Source organism: Tamandua tetradactyla, chromosome 1 (genome assembly GCF_023851605.1).
Source record: "Tamandua tetradactyla isolate mTamTet1 chromosome 1, mTamTet1.pri, whole genome shotgun sequence".
In the NCBI taxonomy this organism is placed as follows: Eukaryota; Metazoa; Chordata; class Mammalia; order Pilosa; family Myrmecophagidae; genus Tamandua; species Tamandua tetradactyla.
Genome location: NC_135327.1, coordinates 103,751,739 through 103,764,111, shown reverse-complemented (window position 1 = coordinate 103,764,111; position 12,373 = coordinate 103,751,739). Strand labels below are relative to the sequence as shown.

Here is a 12,373-nt window from a genome sequence, read left to right as displayed (position 1 = left end):
AAGCCCATGAAAAACACATCTATGCCATACAATATCTACTGGTTTTATAATACCCCGTGATTTGCCAATTGTTTTTTTTTATTTTGAATATAGAATTTTTTTTATTAATTAAAAAAAAATTAACTAACACAACATTTAGAAATCATTCCATTCTACATATGCAATCAGTAATTCTTAATATTATCACATAGATGTATGATCATCATTTCTTAGTACATTTGCATCGATTTAGAAAAAGAAATAGCAAGACAACAGAAAAAGAAATAAAATGATAATATAGAGAAAAAAATAAAAATAAAAAAATAAAAAATATATATAAAAAAACAGAACAAACAAACAAACAAAAAAAACTATACCTCAGATGCAGATTCATTCAGTGTTTTAACATAATTACATTGCAATTAGGTAGTATTGTGCTGTCCATTTTTGAGTTTTTGTATCTAGTCTTATTGCACAGTCTGTATCCCTTCAGCTCCAATTACCCATTATCTTACCCTATTCTAACTCCTGATGGTCTCTGTTACCAATGACATATTCCAAGTTTATTCTCTAATGTCAGTTCACATCAGTGGGATCATACCGTATTTGTCCTTTAGTTTTTGGCTAGTCTCACTCAGCATAATGTTCTCTAGGTCCATCCATGTTATTACATGTTTCATAAGTTTATTCTGTCTTAAAGCTGCATAATATTCCATCGTATGTATATACCACAGTTTGTTAAGCCACTCGTCTGTTGATGGACATTTTGGCTGTTTCCATCTCTTTGCAATTGTAAATAATGTTGCTATAAACATTGGTGTGCAAATGTCCGTTTGTGTCTTTGCCCTTAAGTCCTTTGAGTAGATACCTAGCAATGGTATTACTGGGTTGTATGGCAATTCTATATTCAGTTTTTTGAGGAACCGCCAAACTGCCTTCCACAGTGGTTGCGCCATTTGACATTTCCACCAATAATGGATAAGTGCCTCTTTCTCCACATCCTCTCCAGCACTTGTCATTTTCTGTTTTGTTGATAATGGCCAATCTGGTGGGTGTGAGATGATATCTCATTGTGGTTTTGATTTGCATTTCTCTAATGGCCAGGGACATTGAGCATCTCTTCATGTGCCTCTTGGCCATTTGTATTTCCTCTTCTGAGAGGTGTCTGTTCAAGTCTTTTTCCAATTTTGTAATTGGGTTGGCTGTCTTTTTGTTGTTGAGTTGAACAATCTCTTTATAAATTCTGGATACTAGACCTTTATCTGATATGTCGTTTCCAAATATTGTCTCCCATTGTGTAGGCTGTCTTTCTACTTTCTTGATGAAGTTCTTTGATGCACAAAAGTGTTTAATTTTGAGGAGCTCCCATTTATTTATTTCTTTCTTCAGTGCTCTTCCTTTAGGTTTAAGGTCCATAAAACCGCCTCCAATTGTAAGATTCATAAGATATCTCCCTACATTTTCCTCTAACTGTTTTATGGTCTTAGACCTAATGTTTAGATCTTTGATCCATTTTGAGTTAACTTTTGTATAGGGTGTGAGATACGGGTCCTCTTTCATTCTTTTGCATGTGGATATCCAGTTCTCTAGGCACCATTTATTGAAGAGACTGTTCTGTCCCAGGTGAGTTGGCTTGACTGCCTTATCAAAGATCAAATGTCCATAGATGAGACGGTCTATATCTGAGCACTCTATTTGATTCCATTGGTCGATATATCTATCTTTATGCAAGTACCATGCTGTTCTGACCACTGTGGCTTCATAATATGCCTTAAAGTCCGGCAGCATGAGACCTCCAGCTTCGTTTTTTTTCCTCAAGATACTTTTAGCAATTCGGGGCACCCTGCCCTTCCAGATAAATTTGCTTATTGGTTTTTCTATTTCTGAAAAATAAGTTGTTGGGATTTTGATTGGTATTGCATTGAATCTGTAAATCAATTTAGGTAGGATTGACATCTTAACTATATTTAGTCTTCCAATCCATGAACACGGTATGCCTTTCCATCTATTTAGGTCTTCTGTGATTTCTTTTAACAGTTTTTTGCAGTTTTCTTTGTATAGATCTTTTGTCTCTTTAGTTAAATTTATTCCTAAGTATTTTATTCTTTTAGCTGCAATTGTAAATGGAATTCATTTCTTGATTTCCCCCTTAGCTTGTTCATTGCTAGTGTGTAGAAACACTACAGATTTTTGAATGTTGATCTTGTAACCTGCTACTTTGCTGTACTCATTTATTAGCTCTAGTAGTTTTGTTGTGGATTTTTCAGGGTTTTTGATGTATAGTACCATATCGTCTGCAAACAGTGATAGTTTTACTTCTTCCTTTCCAATTTTGATGCCTTGTATTTCTTTTTCTTGTCTAATTGCTCTGGCTAGAACCTCCAACACGATGTTGAATAATAGTGGTGATAATGGACATCCTTGTCTTGTTCCTGATCTTAGGGGGAAAGTTTTCAATTTTTCCCCATTGAGGATGATATTAGCTGTGGGTTTTTCATATATTCCCTCTGTCATTTTAAGGAAGTTCCCTTGTATTCCTATCTTTTGAAGTGTTTTCAACAGGAAAGGATGTTGAATCTTGTCAAATGCCTTCTCTGCATCGATTGAGATGATCATGTGATTTTTCTGCTTTGATTTGTTGATATGGTGTATTACATTAATTAATTTTCTTATGTTGAACCATCCTTGCATACCTGGGATGAATCCTACTTGGTCATGATGTATAATTCTTTTAATGTGTTGCTGGATTCGATTTGCTAGAATTTTGTTGAGGATTTTTGCATCTATATTCATTAGAGAGATCGGCCTGTAGTTTTCTTTTCTTGTAATATCTTTGCCTGGTTTTGGTATGAGGGTGATGTTGGCTTCATAGAATGAATTAGGTAGCTTTCCCTCCACTTCAATTTTTTTGAAGAGTTTGAGGAGAGTTGGTACTAATTCTTTCTGGAATGTTTGGTAGAATTCACATGTGAAGCTGTCTGGTCCTGGACTTTTCTTTTTGGGAAGCTTTTGAATGACTGATTCAATTTCTTTACTTGTGATTGGTTTGTTGAGGTCGTCTATTTCTTCTTGAATAAAAGTTGGTTGTTCATGCCTTTCTAGGAACTTTCCATTTCATCTACATTGTTGTATTTATTAGCATAAAGTTGTTCATAGTATCCTGTTATTACCTCCTTTATTTCTGTGAGGTCAGTGGTTATGTCTTCTCTTCCATTTCTGATCTTATTTATTTGCGTCCTCTCTCTTCTTCTTTTTGTCAGTCTTGATAAGGGCCCATCAATCTTACTGATTTTCTCATAGAACCAACTTCTGGTCTTATTGATTTTTTCTATTGTTTTCATGATCTCAATTTCATTTATTTCTGCTCTAATCTTTGTTATTTCTTTCCTTTTGCTTGCTTTGGGGTTAGTTTGCTGTTCTTTCTCCAGTTCTTCCAAGTGGACAGTTAATTCCTGCATTTTTGCCTTTTCTTCTTTTCTGATATAGGCATTTAGGGCAATAAATTTCCCTCTTAGCACTGCCTTTGCTGCATCCCATAGGTTTTGATATGTTGTGTTTTCATTTTCATTCACCTCGAGATATTTACTAATTTCTCTTGTAATTTCTTCCTTGACCCACTCATTGTTTAAGAGTGTGTTTTGAGCCTCCACATATTTGTGAATTTTCTGGCACTCCACCTATTATTGACTTCCAATTTCATTCCTTTATGATCCAAGAAAGTGTTGTGTATGATTTCAATCTTTTTAAATTTGTGGAGACTTGCTTTGTGACCCAGCATATGGTCTATCTTTGAGAATGATCCATGAGCACTTGAGAAAAAGGTGTATCCTGCTGTTGTGGGGTGTAATGTCCTATAAATGTCTGTTAAATCTAGCTCATTTATTGTAATATTCAAATTCTCTGTTTCTTTATTGATCCTCTGTCTAGATGTTCGGTCCATTGATGAGAGTGGCGAATTGAAGTCTCCAACTATTATGGTAGATGTGTCTATTTCCCTTTTCAGTGTTTGCAGTGTATTCCTCACGTACTTTGGGGCATTCTGGTTCGGTGCATAAATATATATGATTGTTATGTCTTCTTGTTTAATTGTTCCTTTTATTAGTAGATAGTATCCTTCTTTGTCTCTTTTAACTGTTTTACATTTGAAGTCTAATTTGTTGGATAATAGTATAGCTACTCCTGCTCTTTTCTGATTGTTATTTGCATGAAATATCTTTTCCCAACCTTTCACTTTCAACCTATGTTTATCTTTGGGTCTAAGATGTGTTTCCTGTAGACAGCATATGGAAGGATCCTGTTTTTTAATCCATTCTGCCAGTCTATGTCTTTTGATTGGGGAATTCAGTCCATTAACATTTAGTGTTATTACTGTTTTGGTAATATGTTCCTCTACCATTTTGCCTTTTGTATTATATATATCATATCTGATTTTCCTTCTTTCTACACTCTTCTCCATACCTCTCTCTTCTGTCTTTTCGTATCTGACTCTAGTGTCCCCTTTAGTAATTCTTGCAGAGCTGGTCTCTTGGTCACCAATTCTCTCAGTGACTTTTTGTCTGAAAATGTTTTAATTTCTCCCTCATTTTTGAAGGACAATTTTGCTGGATATAGAAGTCTTGGTTGGCAGTTTTTCTCTTTTAGTAATTTAAATATATCATCCCACTGTCTTCTAGCTTCCATGGTTTCTGCTGAGAAATCTACACATAGTCTTATTGGGTTTCCCTTGTATGTGATGGATTGTTTCTCTCTCGCTGCTTTCAAGATCCTCTCTTCCTCTTTGAATCTGACATTCTAACTAGTAAGTGTCTTGGAGAATGCCTATTTGGATCTATTCTCTTTGGAGTGCGCTGCACTTCTTGGATCTGTAATTTTAGGTCTTTCATAAGAGTTGGGAAATTTTCAGTGATAATTTCTTCCATTAGTTTTTCTCCTCCTTTTCCCTTCTCTTCTCCTTCTGGGACACCCACAACATGTGTATTTGTGCGCTTCATATTATCATTCAATTCCCTGAGTCCCTGCTCAAATTTTTCCATTCTTTTCCCTATAGTTTCTGTTTCTTTTTGGATTTCAGATGTTCCATCCTTCAGTTCACTAATTCTAGCCTCTGTCTCTTTAAATCTACCATTGCAGGTTTCCATTGTTTTTTTCATCTCTTCTACTGTGTCTTTCATTCCCATAAGTTCTGTGATTTGTTTTTTCAGACTTTCCATTTCTTCTTTTTGTTGATCCCATGCCTTCTTCATGTCCTCCCTCAATTTATTGATTTGGTTTTTGAAGAGGTTTTCCATTTCTGTTCATATATTCAGAATTAGTTGTCTCAGCTCCTGTATCTCATTTGAGCTATTGGTTTGTTCCTTTGACTGGGCCATATCTTCAATTTTCCTGGTGTGATTTGTTATTTTTTGCTGGCATCTGGGCATTTAATCAGATTTCCCTGAGTGTGGGACCCAGCAGGTTGAAAGACTTTCCTGTGAAGTCTCTGGGCTCTGTTTTTCTTATCCTGCCCAGTATGTGGTGCTTGTCTGTCTGTGGGTCCCACCGGCAAAAGATGTTGTGGCTCCTTTAACTTTGGAAGACTCTCACTGCTGGGTGTGTGGTGGAGACAGAGGAAAGTTTGTAGGTTGGTTTTAATGGCTTCAAATTGTGAAGTCCTGGGATCTGAATTCCTTGAGAGAGGGATTCCACCTGAGTTGCATTTCACCCCTCCCGCGGGGAAGGTTCAGGTGGTAGAGAGCCCTGAAAGCAGCCTGTTTCTGCATTTAGGGTAGTTGCAACCTGTGTAATCCTAGCGCTGAGCCCAGAGGCAATGAAGCCTCCATAGAAACAGCTGCAGAAGGCTCTGTTTCACCCCCTTTCTTCTTTTTCAGTTAGCCCAATCGGCAACTTCCACCTTGGTCAGTTTCACCTGAGCTGAGGGCCTATTTTTAGTACTCAGAAGTTGTTCATTAATGCCACTATTGGTGTTAGGTTGGGCTCAGTCTGTACTACTATTGGAGACTCTTTCCTTTCCCTCCGGGAAGTTGTCTGTGGGGGAGGGGCGCTGGCCGCCGCAGCTTGGGGAACCGCTGTTCTGAGGCTCCCACCCGGCCCGGGAAGCCGCGTATGGGAGGGCCGCTGCGGCTTGGGGAACCACCGATCCAAGGCTCCCAGCCAGCCCGGGAAGCCACGTGTGTGGAAGGGGCTCCGGTCGCCAGCCACTGCAGCTTGAGGAACCGCCGCTCCGAGGCTCCCAGCTGGCCTGGGAAGCCACGTGTGGGGGAGGGTCACCAGCCACCGTGGCCCGGGGAAGCGTGTGCCTCTCGGGGACCTCACCGCCGTGGAGTCTCTTAGCCAGTCCAGCCGGTCCAGAATGGGGCACACTGTGTGTCTGGTCTCTGTCGTGTCTCCGGGAGCTGTTCTGTACTGTTTCTAGTTCTTTATTAGTTGTTCTGGAGGAGGAACTAAGACCCACACGCCTTACTAAGCCGCCATCTTCTCTGGAAGTTCTGCCAATTGTTTTTTACCTACCAAAGTTAAGATATCTGTTCTTCATGTTTTCTTCAATTTACTGATTTTGCAACTGTTGTTCTGGTTTTTTGCTTTTTCTAAAATATTTTTTAAAGGCCTCAAGATTGGTAAAAGGAGTGGTTTAGAACCAAGCCATTGTTATATAAAATTATAATACAGAGAAATTCTCTCTATCCTCTTCCTTCATTACTGATATAATTCTACAGCCACCATGTGCAGTCATGCCTCTCTTGTATCACACAATTCCAGGGGGCACTAGTCTCAGAATCTGGATGGGGCCTGCTTAGAGTTGGATTCCTTCAGTAGATCTCACTGAAACGAGGCTGTGCTTTCACTCAACAGGTGGACAAAATGTTCGACTCTACTAATGTTGAATTATATTTAGTTTTACTCACTGAATGTGAAATGTAATGTTTGAGAGTTGAAAGAAAACTTAGAGATCACCTGATCCTCCTCTTTCATTTTCAAAAAGGAGGAAGATATTGCCCAGGGAAATGATGTTTTCTTTGCATGATTTTATCACCATACAGTATCACAGTCAGGATTAGAGCTGGCTGTCTTCCTTCCTGGCCTCAGAAATATCATTTTGAAGACATTCATGGCTTCATATGAGATAGTATGCTTCTACCACATAAATTCCATAGATACAACTTTCTTGGATTTTAGCCTAACATTATTCCTAGGCAATTTTGTATTGGAAATTACTAGAGGACTGGAATAATTTCTGGGTACTTCTCTTCATGCAGTTTGCTATGTAATCCAATAACATACTGAACAGCTTCTTGGGAGGTGATGTCACTACCTCCATTGACCAAAGTAGTGGAAACTATTTAGAAAAGGAACTATTCAATGCTCTTATAACATCTATATTACTATGGTATATTTTTGGAATATTGAAATTAAGTAACAGAAATGGAGGTTTTTAGGAACTAAAATGTTTACTTTCCCATTAATGTATTAAGAAACTTCACCGATTTACACATCTTCTCTTTGAAGTTTTTCTTTATTAATATCAACCCACGTTCTTCCTTCTCTTCTTTCTGTTACTTGGCACCAATTTTTGCATTTGTTATAGTAGTTTTAACCTGTTTCTATTCTCCTGCTATGTTTAGAAAGCTTGTCAAATCTTTGGTTTTGTGTGTCAGAGTTTTAATTCGTTTTCTCTTCTCCATGAGGCCGGGTGTACATACAGATGATACTAAATGAAAACACTTTAAGTGGCCAAATGGTACTAGAGACACTTTGTCTTAGTTCTCCAGGAGCTATGATATATACCATACAATGGATTGGCTTAACAACAGGAATTGACTCACAGTTTCAGAAGCTAAAGGGCTTCTTTCCTCTCAGGGTCCATAGTATTCGCTTTAGTAAACTTTGGGTAGCTTGGCTCCCCCTCGGTTCCTTCCAGGTCCCACTGACTTCCTGCTTCTCCTCCACATGTTCTTTCTTTTTATAAGCCTTCAGTAATTGGATTAGGGACCCAAATCATTCAACTGGGCCATACCTCAACTAAAAATAACATCTTCAAAAGGTCCTATTTAAAATGGGCTCATACCCACAGGAATGGATTAAGATAAACAGCAAGATTTTTGTTTGTTTTATTTGGTTTTTTATTTTTGGAGTTATTTATTCAACTGGTCACAAATTTCATTACAGAAGTCCTAATTAATTGGAAGCAAATATACAAATTTAGTTCAGGTTGCCAAAAGCCTTGTGAAAAAGTACATATGATGAATCTAAATGCTAGCAGAATTAATCATCAATAGAAAAACTTTCAAGTGAAAATGACCACAAAACAATATCTAATAGTGATCCTTAAAATAGTTTCTTCTACTACTTTATTGCATATTGAAGAGAAGAATAAGCAGGGAGGGAAAATAGTGCATACCATCACAAAAACATGATGACTACCTAAAAACATTTCATATCTTCCCTTTTTTCTAAAACTGAAAAAGACATATATGGTGGATTTGGTCATAAGCTTTCATTTGAAAGAGCAATGACAGAAGAGATGAATTCACATTAGTATTCTAAGAAACCATAGCTTCTGGCAGATGTTGCAAAAATGAATTAAATAATTGACCTTTTTCTTGGGCCTTGTGTCTAATTTGAGTGGAGTTTCCAATTGCACAATGAATATTTGGAAAGTTTTTACATCTTTATTACACTCTCTTAGTTCTTAAAATGCTGACTTTTTTTTTACTGGACAATTTCTCTGAAGATTAAAACAATATTTCCACCGCTAAGAGTAGTTAGTCCCATAACTCAACATCAATAAAATTATCTTCCCAGATCTGGTTGCCTAACTAATAATTCATAATCAGACACCCATTGTTTGATCTAAACTAAGATTTGATTGTTTATTTTATAATATTAACATTCAAATCCATTTCTTCCTGGATACAATTATATTTCTTGTATTTGCTTTATATTGAGTTATCATGGCTTAAATAGCCCATTTAACAGGACTGCTTTCAAACAAGATCATAAATTCTCATAAAAGCTGACTAAAGAATTCATAATCATAGCTCTTGGCCGCCACCTAAAGGTTTCTTTTTTGTTTTTGTTCTACATGAGACCTACTGTGTATTCCTTTTACAAATAAAATTAATGCCTTTATCATTGCATTTTTCTACTTCAACTTAAAGAGATTTATTTCAGCACTTTTTTTTTTCATTTTTGTATATTGGCATTAGCAGCCTATAAAATTATATCCACTTTTCAATCAATTTGGTACAAAAAGCAATTTAAAGTGGGTGTTCTAAGTGACCTGAGAATTATCAATTCATTCATGGGTCCTTATTATGGATTCTTCCTACTCCAAGGCCCATCGTGGAAACAGACAAATACTTAAATCGTGGTCTCTGACTTCAAGAATCATTTGCCGGTTACTGTTACAGTAAGGAACAGGCTTCTCCACTGTCATAGTCTGTATTAGAGTTACTGTTAACGGCATGCTACATAGTAAATCTAGGAGAAGCGTGAGCAAAGTGTTATGTTTCTGTTTTCCAACCTTCTAAGGTAAATTCAATTAAATTCATGTTTATTGAACCAAGGCTGAGCGCAGTGTATATATTCAATTTTATATACAGAACATTAATAACAGTTGTAATCTCTTGATGATGCCTAAAAGTAAATGGGATCTCAGAAGTAAGGACATCCTACTCTATCTCCTAATCTCACCCTCTTTATTCTCCTCCAAAGAAACACTCGGTTGAGTCAAGCTGTATATTTCCAACCTCCCGCTTGCACTCTGACACAACCATGTTTGGAGAAAGAAGTCAGTGTCATCGATGACCCCATAATGTTGGGAATTGAATCATGTCTCCCAAAAGGTAGCTTCAGCTACCAACCCCTGGGCCTGTGGTGGGAACCTCTTTGTAATTAGAACCTTTGGAGATGTTTCTGGTTCAGGTGAGCCCAAACTAAATGAGAGTGGGCCTTAATCCAATGTGACTGAAGTCCTTATAAGCAAAGGAAATTGGACACAAAGAGAGAAGCCCCAGGGAGCAGCCAGCAATTAGAAGTTCACAGAATCCAGAAGAGAAAGTAGAAGATGCATATTTGTATTGCCATATGAAAGAAAAGCCAAGGAACCCAAGTGCTGCCAGCCATCTAGAGTCCCACTGACCTGGTAAGCCAATAAATTCCTGTTAAGCCAACCCATGTGTTTCAGTTTGCTAAAGCCACAGGAATGCACTATACCAGAAATGGTTTGGCTTTTACAATAGGGATTTATTAACTTATAGTTTATAGTTCTTAGGTGATGAAAATGTCCAAACTAATTTATCAAGAGGAGGATATCTTCTCCGAAGAAAGGCTACTGGCATCTGGAGTTCCTCTGTCAGATAGCAAGGCATATGGCCAGTGCCCACTGGTCTTTTGTTCCTGGATGTCATTGCTTTCAGGTCCTCATTCCAGTGGCCTCCTCTCTGAGCTTCTGTGGGTCCTCTCTTAGTATCTCCTTAGCTTTTCTCTCTAAGCTCTCCCCAAACTTCTCTAGGTGTTTCTTTCTGAGCTCTCTGGCTTTTTCTGTCCTTTTTTCTCTCTTAAAGGAATCCAATAGAAAGGATTAAGACCCATCTTGAATGGGGTAGGTCACATCTCAAATTGAAATAACCTAACCAGAAGGTCCCATGCACAAGAGGTCTGCACCCACAGAACTAGATTTAAAAAAACAAGGCTTATTCTGGGGTACATAACAGCTTCAAACCAGCACACCATTGTACGGCATTTTTTTAGCAGCTAGGAAATGAAAACACGTTGAGAATGTGTTTTAGTTATGATCTCTACAAACTTCTCATTTCGAAATCCATATGCAGAGAACACTATGAATCACCCAAATCTTGTTAAAAACAGACATATTTTGTTAGTATATGCAGTTGACATAATAGATTCCATGTAGTTAGCCCTTGATTTATTTATATGGCCACTATTCATTTGTTCATTCATTCACTCATACATTCAAAAATATTAATTCGGTACCTACCTCGTACCAGGCATCCACCATTGTCAGTGTTCAATAAAGCAGATGTAGTCTTTGCCCTCCAGTAGCTTATAAGGGAAACAGAAAATAAACAAATAAATAACATTATGATATAGGCTGTCAAGATATTTAATACTGTTCTGTGATAGAGAATAATTCGGAAGAGAAAACAACATTAAGTAGGGTAGTCAAGAAAGACCTCTTTGAGAAGGTGCCATTTAAACTGAGACTGGAAAAATAAAGAGGCAGCCCTGCCAAGAATAAAAAAAAAAGGCAGAGGGAACTGTCAGTGCAAATGCCAGATGCTGAAAGAAGGCCAAGGGAACCAGAGCAGAGTAGGCCGAGGAGAGACTATGGTGAGATGGGCATCGAGATGTAGGAACAACCAGAATCATGCAGGGTCTTGAAGACCATGGTGAGGGCTTTGAGTTTTATTTGAAATTGAAGAAGAAGCCACAGTAGCAGATTATAAGAAGGAAGTACCTTTATCCGATGGTGGCATGGGGAATAGATTGGAGGCAGATAAGAGAAGAAAGAGGGAGATGGGGGTCTGTTGCAGGAACACAGATGAGCAAGATGACGGTGTCATGGGCAAGGTTGGAGGCAAGATGCAAAAGGGGCAGAGAGAAGTGGACACACTTGAAATGAATTTTGGGGCCAGACTCGATAGCACTTGGTGGAAGGTTAAAGGGTCCTCTGGGTCTGATGTTCCTTCCCAGCTCGTTAGTGTTGCTGATATCAACATACAACTTTAAAGTGCTGTTAGAGTTTCTCAGATTTAAATTTCCATTTTACATTTTATGGCACAACTAAGCTTTTAATTTTTTTTTAAAAAAAAAACAAACATGATTTTAAAGAAAGATCTTCATAGATTGACCAAGTTTTATGTCAGTTATCTTGCATCTTGGCTCATCTAGCCAATGAGGTAGTCTACAAAAATAAATTTATTGATAACAGAAGTTTGTTTCTCAAAAGCATGTCTTATTTTAACCACTTTAAAGGATATTCTCCTAAAATTGTTAAATATTTCCCCAATCTCTTAAACAAAATGAATTTAAAATAAGTTAAGCATTTAAAATCTCAGGTTCACCATGATGAAAAGCAGTTGCTGTACCACTGTAATATAGCAGTGCCCCTAAGATAGTGACAAAAAAGTGGATTTCCCCTTCTTTGAAAACTGCAAACTTCTCTGCTTAAAAATAATATTTTTTTCATTGTCTCAGTTGCTTCCAGCTCTCATTGTGCCTTCTATTAGACTTTCACGCAAGTTAATAGTAAGTAGACCCCAAGTAAAGGGTCTATGCTTTTATTTCTATTTTGATTGCACAGAGGCCTTTTTCTCAAGTATATTTTAAGCCATTAAAGTTGCTGAACCAGCAAAGTTCAAGCCAGGACAAAGTC

The 12,373-nt window shown here is 37.5% G+C and overlaps 1 protein-coding gene across 1 annotated transcript in view; it reads right to left on the bottom strand.

The window, feature by feature from the left end:
* Positions 1–11,048, bottom strand: part of MACC1 (MET transcriptional regulator MACC1) — a 209,932-nt gene extending 198,884 nt beyond the window's left edge. The window contains exon 1 of the mRNA XM_077122236.1: positions 10,976–11,048. The gene's annotated coding sequence lies outside the window, so the exon portion shown is untranslated. The remainder of the gene's footprint in view (positions 1–10,975) is intronic.
* Between the last annotated feature and the right edge of the window lie 1,325 nt (positions 11,049–12,373).